We start from the raw sequence: 9,746 nt of genomic DNA, 5'->3' as shown, positions 1-9,746 counted from the left end.
GAAAGAAAGAAAGAAAGAAAGAAAGAAAGAAAGAAAGAAAGAAAGAAGACAGGAACAAATAGTACTATTGTTCTGTCTAGAAGCCCCCATGTACATAGTGAGATAGTCTCTTTGCTGACAAGTCTTAGAACACAAGACAGTCTGGTAGCAGTGAAATTTGCCTGTTTATAGAAAACTGGATTTTTGACATCCAGTGGTTCAAGAGTTATGTCAGACCACATTTTTGCTCTGCCTTTTTTTTTTTTTTTTTTTTTAAATTCACTTTTAGATAGAGTATGTCTACAACATGTTTACAGGAGTGATTTTAATTAATTTACCCAGAACTCTATGCTTTTGCTTACATGCTGTACAGCTTAGCTGTACAAATGAACTGGTTATAGCAAGCAACAGTCTTTATTCTCCTCTGAGGTTTGCCAGGTAAACACACACATTAACTTGCAAAAATGACCACAGTAGTCTTTATTTGCTATGTTTTTGTTGTTGTTGTTTGCCAGTTTGAATAAACAATCAAACAGAAACAGAACATGTGCTTAGACATTCATATATCTTGGAAATAAATCTTTACATGGTTTACAAACATAAATAATTTCAAATTAATTCTTAAAATAATTATTAAATAAGTGTCCATTTTCATGCTGGGCTGAGGTTTTCTTCCACATCTGTAGTAAATTGTCCCAAGGAACATTGACTCAAAGAACTGGATTGTCTTTTAGTAGTATGGTTAGGGTCAATGAATGAGTCGTGAAAAAGGAGTGCTGTAATTTTGCAGTTGATCACAGGAAAAAAAGTGGTCTTATATAATACGTTTCAGAAAATACAATGCATAAAAATTAATTTCTTTAGCAGGATCTGTAGTTGCACTAAGTCTTCTGCCACCCTTTAAGCAGACTATCTTATGTGTCTGAAGGGATCCTATAAATGGATAGAAAGTTATGAAATAGAAAAATGGTAGAAGCATATCTGTCAGAGAGTGTCAGCTGGACAATTTTTCAGTAAGTGACTGATGGTTAAAGTTTCTGTATTATGCATATTAACTCCAGTTGACTTTTGTAGCCTAGATTCAATTTTCATATTACCCAGTATAGCTTAATGAGCAAATTGTCCCTTAGCTACATAAGGGATCATGTAGTACCAATTCCTGCCAACTTTCCTCTCGGAGTTCCATAAATAATTGGTCTTTCTGAATTTTTCCTTTGCCTTTATTTTATTTATTTATTTTTTTTTAATGGGTAGAGACTACTGCTGTCTTCCTGGGTGTTGTGGGCAGAGCTCTATCGCTATGATAGAAATCAAGAAAACCTACATTATAGAAGAATGCTTTCTTGCTTTCTTCATGGAATTATCTTACAAAGTATGTATGTGTCTCAGGAGAGTGTTTCTTCACCTCAAGGAAGATTGTGTATAAAACAAAAGTCCAGTGAAAGCACAATTTGAATAGCCTGATTATAGACTAAGATTTGAATGAAATAGGACATGTTAAAATAACTGAGAAGAGTAAACCAATGTGAACCAACCTTCTTAAAAAGAGAGAAAAATATATAGTCATCTGGGATAATACTTGTATAGGGAGAGAGAAATGAACCAAAGTAAAAACTATATTAGTCTTGCAACTATTCCAAAGAATAATGATGGTTATAGAAAATAGCTAAACAGCTATGGTAGTTAGGTTCTGCTTTGGTATTTGTGTCCATCTGTGGTATTTCTGCACATGGTCACATATAACTATGGCCAGTGAAGTCAGCTCTTTGGAAGCATCTCTAGAAAAAGGCATTCTGGTGCTGTGTGTACTAGTGCTGAGTTTCATGGTTTCTGTCTTGCATTGTAAAAAGGCAGTGACCAAAGAAATGGAGGAGTAGAATAAACCTGATTTTCAGTGTTAAGATAGATACATAAGAAAGAAATACCTGACATACAATATATTTTGAAAAAACAAGCTATGCTTACTCAAGAATTAAATATTGTATGCATATCTGTTAATAGAATGCAAATTAATCTGTATCTGGTGTGGCCAATGGTTTTGTTCTAAACTACTCACTTTTCTTCAAGCATTTTTCTCTGTGCTCTTTTACCATCTGTTTATGAATATAAGTAAATATTGTTATTGTAAAGATACTCTCTAGTCTGGCTGGTAACGTGTGATCCAAATTAAATCCTAGCTCTCTAGGGAGTTGCTGATTTTCAGTGGTTCTGAGTATGTGAGATTGAGAGTGTGTGTTAAAACCCACAAACCACCAAGGTATTATTATTATTTTGCTTAGAGACCCTGCCCCTATATGGGGAGGGGGTGCTAGAAATCTGGGTGCATGAGGTAAGTGTATGGAAGTTCTGCTTACATATGGAGTGAATTAGGAAAGGCTGAGAGAGAAAAATACTACATTTTCCAGTGTCCATCATTATGAAAGTGGAGTAAGTGTTAAGCAGCTGCCAACTTTACATGCTGAGCAGAATACTGACAGTAAGCTCGTCGTCTTTAAGTTGCTTATTTTACCAATATGTTTCTCTTTGTTCTTGATGGGGGGAAAATTTTAGGCAATCTCAAATATATTAAGTATTGAAGTTTGAATGGTTTAAATGGAAAATTTAGCCACATTAATAGTGCATCATCTTTTTTCTATTAAGGAAAAAATAATGGCAAAGGTTACAGGACATAATTTAAATATAACCATGTTAAATAAGGACAAAGTGGCCCCATGATAGGAAAAGAATTAGCCCAAGACAGCTTGAGAGGAAACAAAGCCATGGCAGATCTATTTTCTGCATAAGTAAATAAATACAAAATGAAAAACTCAAAATTGACCTGAGAGACATTCCTTGGTTTTGGAGGAGACAATTCACTGGAAATGTCAGCATAACAACAGGAGTATGTCAGGTGTAAGTGAAAAAAGAAATGAGTTCTTAAATAGGAATCAGAAAAAATAATTAAAATAGAACCAGCAGTATATGTAATGATGTCCTTTATGCCTATTATCACCTACATGATATAATTCTTAGTCAGTAAAGGAAAACAGGGAAATATTTTCTTACTTTTCTGCATTATTCTACAATGTGAAATTAGACCAATTTTCCAGATGTCTCTGTTATGTATCCAGTTGGGCAAGCCAAAAGGGTATTCTGCTGTTTCATTGAAAAGAGTTCTTTGTAAATTAGACACAATACTTTTATTAAGCATTTGGCGCAGCAGCTACCTGAACTGATGTAGACAAAGCAGATGAAAAATATCCAAAATTAATGTCGTGTTTGCTGTTGTGTTCAGAAATATTTTCTTCATTGAAGTATGAAATTTTACTGTGAACTGAAATAAAATCTTAAGATAGTGATATCTAGGACTTAATTTCCAAAGTTTTAGAATGCAAAATGTGTGAAAAATATACGTTGTGAACAATCGGATAATTCTAATATAAATAATGAAACATATTTCAGTGAAATTACTGGAGATCGAGTGAAGCTGTTCCCAAAAGATTAAAATGCAGTTGCACAATTTGAAGCAACACTGAGTGTGGAATCAGACTGTAAACCTTGTGAAAAGAGAAATATTTAGAAGTTTTAAACAAGTAAACAGGCCTGAATCAATGCAGTTTGGACTCTTATCCAAAGGTACCCCAAACTTGTAGCTATGCACCATGTGTGATGATAGTATACCATCCAGATAACTTCCATGATTCAAACTGCTGTATAATGAATATTACTGTCTTATACTATGAACCCTATGTCCTCTCCTCTGGGCAGCAGAAACAATTTCAACTGTATACCCTGTGTACTGGCTAAAAATATATCATTTCATTTACTCTCTTAGTTCCAAAGTTAACGTGCTAAAATAAAAAAAGAATTGTTTCCACTAAATATAAACCAGCCTTTCCACTAGCTCTTTTATGGTTTTGCTTTCTCAATATTTCTCAGTATTTCTCTTGATTTGGCAGGTAAGCCTGTTTATACAGGCGCTGACCATAGTTACCTTCCATTGGTTTTACTTTTGCCGGAGCTAATCAGAACTTTGTAGAATCAGGCTTTTCACTTACCAGAGTAATTTTAACTAAAAGAGAAATGAAGAGAAAGAGGAGAAAGAAAACGTGAAGTGTTTGTTTGTTTGTTTTATTTTTAAGCAAATGTATTTTAAAGTATATTTGCATAATGACAGCATTCTTACTTAAGGCTTTTTAGGAAAAAACAAAACAAACAAACAAACAAGAAAAAAACCACCACCACCACCAACAAAAAAACTTGTACTGATCTGCAGAACTCCTGCTATAAAAAGCAGCACTCTAAGATCTAGTAGTTTAAACATGCTAATATAAAATAGCTGTAGTTTAGAAATGCAAGCCTGTGAGATTCAGCCTTCTGTTGCTTCCTGAATCACTGCTCTGATCTACAAAATGTAGCATTTGATGTTTCTAGTTTCAGCTTTATCTGAGGCACTTCAGTGTACAGTTTATATGGGAAAAGTACATTGCATCTAATAACACAAAAACTGACAGAACTGATTTTGTTAAAACGTAAGCAAAAATTACTCTGGACTGAAATGGAATATGGAAAGTATTAGCACAAGCACAGTTTGTTTTAGTACTACAATTATAACAAGTCTGCAGTCTTTATATACTCAAACTGACATCAGTCTGGAATGACTTTTCCAGAAAGTATAGTATGGCACAGAAAAGACTAACGTGTAGGTATCCTCACCAGTGGCATGCTGGACAATGAAACATGGTTTAGTTGTTTGGTATTTTAAAAAAGAAAATGCTACAGACATGAGTCTGCTTCTCTTTGCTACATTCATCCAGGAGGTTGGACACTACATCACAATGGCTATTTTAAATGTGTGGCTGGTGTACATCATTAACGCAGTTCTATCTTACATCATGGTATAAAGCAATCTTGTGATTTGTAAATACTTTCCCCAGATTAAATGTAATCATGAATGTCATCAAGAATATTTTAAATCATCATGATTATATAGATAGATTCTAGTCTGTGTGTATACATGATATACATAATTAGAGCAATACGCTACATTCAAACCAATTGCAATCATGAAATTACTCTTGCCCATTAAACTGTACAAGGGGGATCTGATTACATCCTTTTTATTTTTAATATGAGTTCCTTGTAATTCCCAAGATCTCAAATGCTTCAAACCATCTGTAGCAGTAGGACTTTTAATTATACTGTTGTTTACTGAGTGACATATAGCTTCTTAGTCTGAATTAGTCCTAGGCAAACAGATAAGAGTAAAGTGAACTAAAAAACTAAATGCAGAACAGCTGTGGACAGAACGGAATGCCTTGATTTAAAACACTCTCCTAGTAGTTTTCTTGTATGTTGCTATGGTAAATATATGTTTTTTTTTTTTTTTTTTTTTTATTACAGATTTTCTAAAGTGACAGATGTCCTTTAGAGTAGCTTTCCTGTGCTTTCACCTTTAATTTTGAAAAACAAGTTTTTGATTTGTAATTTATTTCTGTATACTGAAAAAGGCAATTCATTTTCTTCCTGTAGTGATTGCAATCCATTCCCAATAAAAATGCAGAACCTTTTCTAGGGAAGGGTCTAGCCTGCATTTATTATAATTTGTCATTAAGCAGCTTCCTGTTGTTGAAAAAATAAACATTAAATTCTTGAACTAGCTGAGAAATTAATGAAAAGTGTATTTGATGAATTGTGTTTTTATTTTCTTTTGAATTCAAATTTGGAAAATATGCACACCTTTAGTTTTGAAATAAGTTGTGCCATTAAAAATATGCCAGTTCCCTTGATTGCACAGGAAATAGTTGATGTGCTTTTACTTCTGGTAGAGAATGTTATTGGTTATTAGTATCTTACAGTGAGATTATCTGAACCTTATTTCCATCACAGTGTCAGTTCTGTGCCATAGGTGTTTTTAGAAAGTGAACAATAGAAGCATACCAAAAGTGTCAAAGCAAGATTGTCTTAAATTTTGCTCTTTGCAAACAGCATTTCTAACTGCACAGGCTAATTTGTTTGTTAACTGCATATTATCAATAGCTAAAAAATTCAACAGACCCTAATCTTGGTGCTTCTCAGCTCAGTAGCACTTTACATAACCAGCTTCTTTGAACAAGCAAGAATACAGGCAAGAATCCAGGACAGTTGCAAAAGCATTGATTGTTTTGTCTCGAAGTAGTTGAGTAGTTGCTGAGTATGATTTTTCATAATCATCTGTGTTTCTAAGTTCACATTATATCTGCTAACTTTCTCTCTCTTTCATACTCAGTATTAAACTAATTGTTCAAATAGACCTCACAAATTTCTGGTGACCTCCTTAATAAACCCCTGAGTGTGAGGTGAAATTCAAAGATTTATTTTTAATATCAGCATTTTGCAGGATATAATCTTTATATAATTTAGTCCATACTCCTATACAGTAGAAGTTACATAATTTAAACTAATTACTCAGAGACTGAGCCAAATTACCTTTGATTAGAAGTTGTAGTTCAGAAAGGCATCTAGTCTTGATTTAAGAATGCAAAAAGGTGAAGAATCCATGCCAGGCTAGTTTGCTCTAGCAGTCCTTGTCCTCTGTATCTCTACAGACACTGCCTGAACAATCACTTTCTGCTCATGCTAAGTATTCCAACATTTGCTCTATGATTCAAGATATCTTTGTAGAGTCAGTTGACAGAAACTGTGGCAGCATTACATGGAAAACCTTAAGTCCTTTGAATGGAAATACTGTGGATGAGGTAGATCATTTGCTCCAATCATTTGCTCCAACACAAACCCTCTTAAGGAGTTCCTTTGCTTCAAAAGAGGCCTGAGAAGATGTACCAAACTCTCCCTGACCAGGGAAGGCAAGAAGTTCCTTCTAGGGCAGTTCAGTACAAATATCTAGCCTAGATGCCTTCTGTCTCTCTGCTGCTGCAGAAACCTGTCTGTCAGAACCACTTATAGAATGTGTCACAAGTATCTAATTTAGGTAGCTAACTCAGATCCTTGCGTTGGGATTGTTTTTTGTTTTGGTATTGTATATGTTTTGTTAAGTCTAGTAGTAATAATAATGAAATTATTAATATAACTTCTCCCTGCCTAGACAGATCTATATCTAGTTGGAAAATGAGAAAACAAAAAGAAGGGAAACAGATTCATTTCTGAATTCTAACATCTCTAAGTTCCCAAAGTTTCATGGAGTTCCCACCACCCACCATGCTGAAAGGACACCAGCGTACGTGATGTTGGTAGAACATGAAGCTTATAACAAGTGTGCACCATTATTATTTTTTGGATTGCACCAGGCACTCACTGTCATGTTTAGCAATCAGGGCTCAAAGGTGACCAAAACATATACAATACCAAAACATATACCTATGACATACATCATGAGTCTCCAGTTTGGAGTGTGAGCTCTCCGACTAAGATCTTTCGGTAAGAGATTTATGGCATGTTGAAGCTTCTTGGTTTAACACTTAACGTAGATTAATTCTAAGTCTCCTAGTAATGTTATTCTGAAATTTTTATTCCATGTACAGTCTTGTCACTTACAGGAAATTTGGTCAGCACTGAATGACAAGTGTGATGCTTAGACTTCCCTCTTCTTTCTATTCTTACTGTTAAAAGGTACATTTGTGCATTGTTTCTTCTTTGTGAGTCTTCGACCACAAGACTACTAAGTCTGCTATACTTAGTATCAGGAATATAAATACTTCAGCTCCACTACAAAAGTAAAGAGCATGACTGCCTGGTTTTGTTTTAGCGGTTCCTATCCCTCCACAGGCACAGTGCAGCTTTGTGGAAATATTTGGTGGTTTTCCATGTTTCTGGATGTCCTAAGCTCTGCTCAGGACTGTGATTTAGAACTGTTGTATTTCCAGAAATTAAAAAAGGAACTCCAGAAAATGTGTATCCAGATGTCCTTATTAGGGTGAGGAGAGGAGGTGGAAATACCAGGTATCAGTGGGTGTAACAATGTCTTACGGTGGTGGAAGTGTCATGCTATTTTTGTGTCCTTACCACCAAACTGGGATACTAAACGAGGATCCCCTAGTCCCAAAATCTTCAAGTCCCCCAAACCCATATCTCATTGGGTATCACCCAGCCAGCTATCCCATCTCTCCTGACCTCTTCTGTACCTTCTTCCTTCCCACCCCCCTGAACAGCCTATCCCAGTGCTACTGCTTTTTTCTTTGCCAAGCTACCTTAAATAATTCCTTGAAGCTTTCTTCTCCTACACTATGCCCTGGATACTCATCTACTCCCTACTTCTGTTTATATTCAAACTCTTTTCCACCTGAGCATCCATCCCATCAACCTCCTTTCCCACTCCAAGGCTGTGTATCTGTAGGAATGGCTACTGATAAATCCATCTCTGTTTCTAGAGCTATGGATTTATAAACCTCCCCTATGTCCTCTTAGACTTCCTTGGATGCTAGTGCCTGCTAGCTGGCTGAACTTATCCCCTCTCTTGGATCTGCCCTCAGAAATAAACATGCCCCAGCTCTTATTTCTGGCAGAACTCTAAGGAAACCTGGACACAGTTTGCAGTGATCAAAAATCTGCTCAGATGGCAAATAAACAAAAACAAGACAATTTGGGATAAAGAGTCCATATAGAGCCCTGTTTTAACTGCTGTTCTTCAGTTCTTGATTTATTTTACTCCTGGTACACTTTGCTCTTAGTTCTGTAATCAGTCAGGGGCAAGAAGGCCAACTCCTGAAGGCCCACTTAATTCAGCATCTGTGGTCTAACTGATCAGTGTTACGTAAGATGAACTTCAGCATAACATAACCAGTCCCAACTGAAAGGTACGTTGCTGAACAACATATGCAAAATACATGATCATAGGAAGGATTAACAAATTGCTTGGCTTCATTCTCCAATTCTATAATCTCTTCCATGTGGGAACATCCCCGCACCCATGCAGTACCCCAGTGGCCTCTGTGAAGTTCTGTGCTCTCTTGTTGCGGCTCTGTACATCAAGTGGCAGCATTAGGGATTGTCCTTGACAGGACTTTTTTTCTAAAACATTTGTTTCCACAGGCAGTTTTGTAGGTCTTCAGTGAGATGGAGGGAGAAGACTGAAGAAGAAGAGAATGAACTTGGGTTTGTGCCAGAACATGTAGTACTACGATAGTAGTAGTCCGATTTCTACAATGGAGGTGTTGCAGCCAATGAACTCAGTCTTTTTCATATTAATGAATTTTAAGGTTGGCAAGAAGCTGAGTAGACAAACACAACAAGCGTAGCTAGGAAGGCTGAGAAATACTCTGTTAATATTTCTCCTCTCCCTGTCCCAGTATTTGTATGTATATAGAAATATACAGAAAACCCTCTGTTTCTTTTTAACTCTATGCAGATTAAACAATGAGATGATAAACAACTTTAAGAGACCAGTTTGGCAACACTTTAGAAATGCTATATCCAGGGATAATTTTATGCTTAAACTGAGTTATGCGTGGCACACTGAAAATTAATGATTTAGGCCATGAAAGAAAAAATAAGATAAAAAAAGTTTTTTTTTGTTGTCATTCAGCCACGTGTTTCAGAACACATTGTGTTTTAGAATCACTGGATGCAATTTTTGTTATTGACACCTGCTGGGAAGACAGAAAGTAGTCTAAAAAAGTAGTTTAAAAAATGTAATTCTCTTTATATTTTCCAGAATGGCATTTAACTAATCTTAATTCATTAATTAATTAATTTTGCAAGGTACTGACTTGAACATCCATGTTGATTTTACTCAGGGACAAGAAACTTCCCTTCCCTTCCCTTCCCTTCCCTTCCCTTCCCTTCCCTTCCCT

General features: G+C 35.7%; 2 long non-coding RNA genes across 4 annotated transcripts in view; both read left to right on the top strand.

The window, feature by feature from the left end:
• LOC118167958 overlaps window positions 1-4,193 on the top strand; it is a 5,361-nt gene extending 1,168 nt beyond the window's left edge. Inside the window, exon 2 of the long non-coding RNA XR_004751302.1 lies at window positions 789-4,193. This is a non-coding gene — a long non-coding RNA (uncharacterized LOC118167958). The remainder of the gene's footprint in view (window positions 1-788) is intronic.
• Window positions 1-9,746, top strand: part of LOC118167961 — a 42,978-nt gene that overhangs the window by 17,761 nt on the left and 15,471 nt on the right. The window lies entirely within an intron of this gene.

The sequence above is a fragment of the Oxyura jamaicensis genome, chromosome 5, assembly GCF_011077185.1.
Source record: "Oxyura jamaicensis isolate SHBP4307 breed ruddy duck chromosome 5, BPBGC_Ojam_1.0, whole genome shotgun sequence".
NCBI classification, from domain to species: Eukaryota; Metazoa; Chordata; class Aves; order Anseriformes; family Anatidae; genus Oxyura; species Oxyura jamaicensis.
This window is presented reverse-complemented; position numbering and strand designations above follow the sequence as displayed.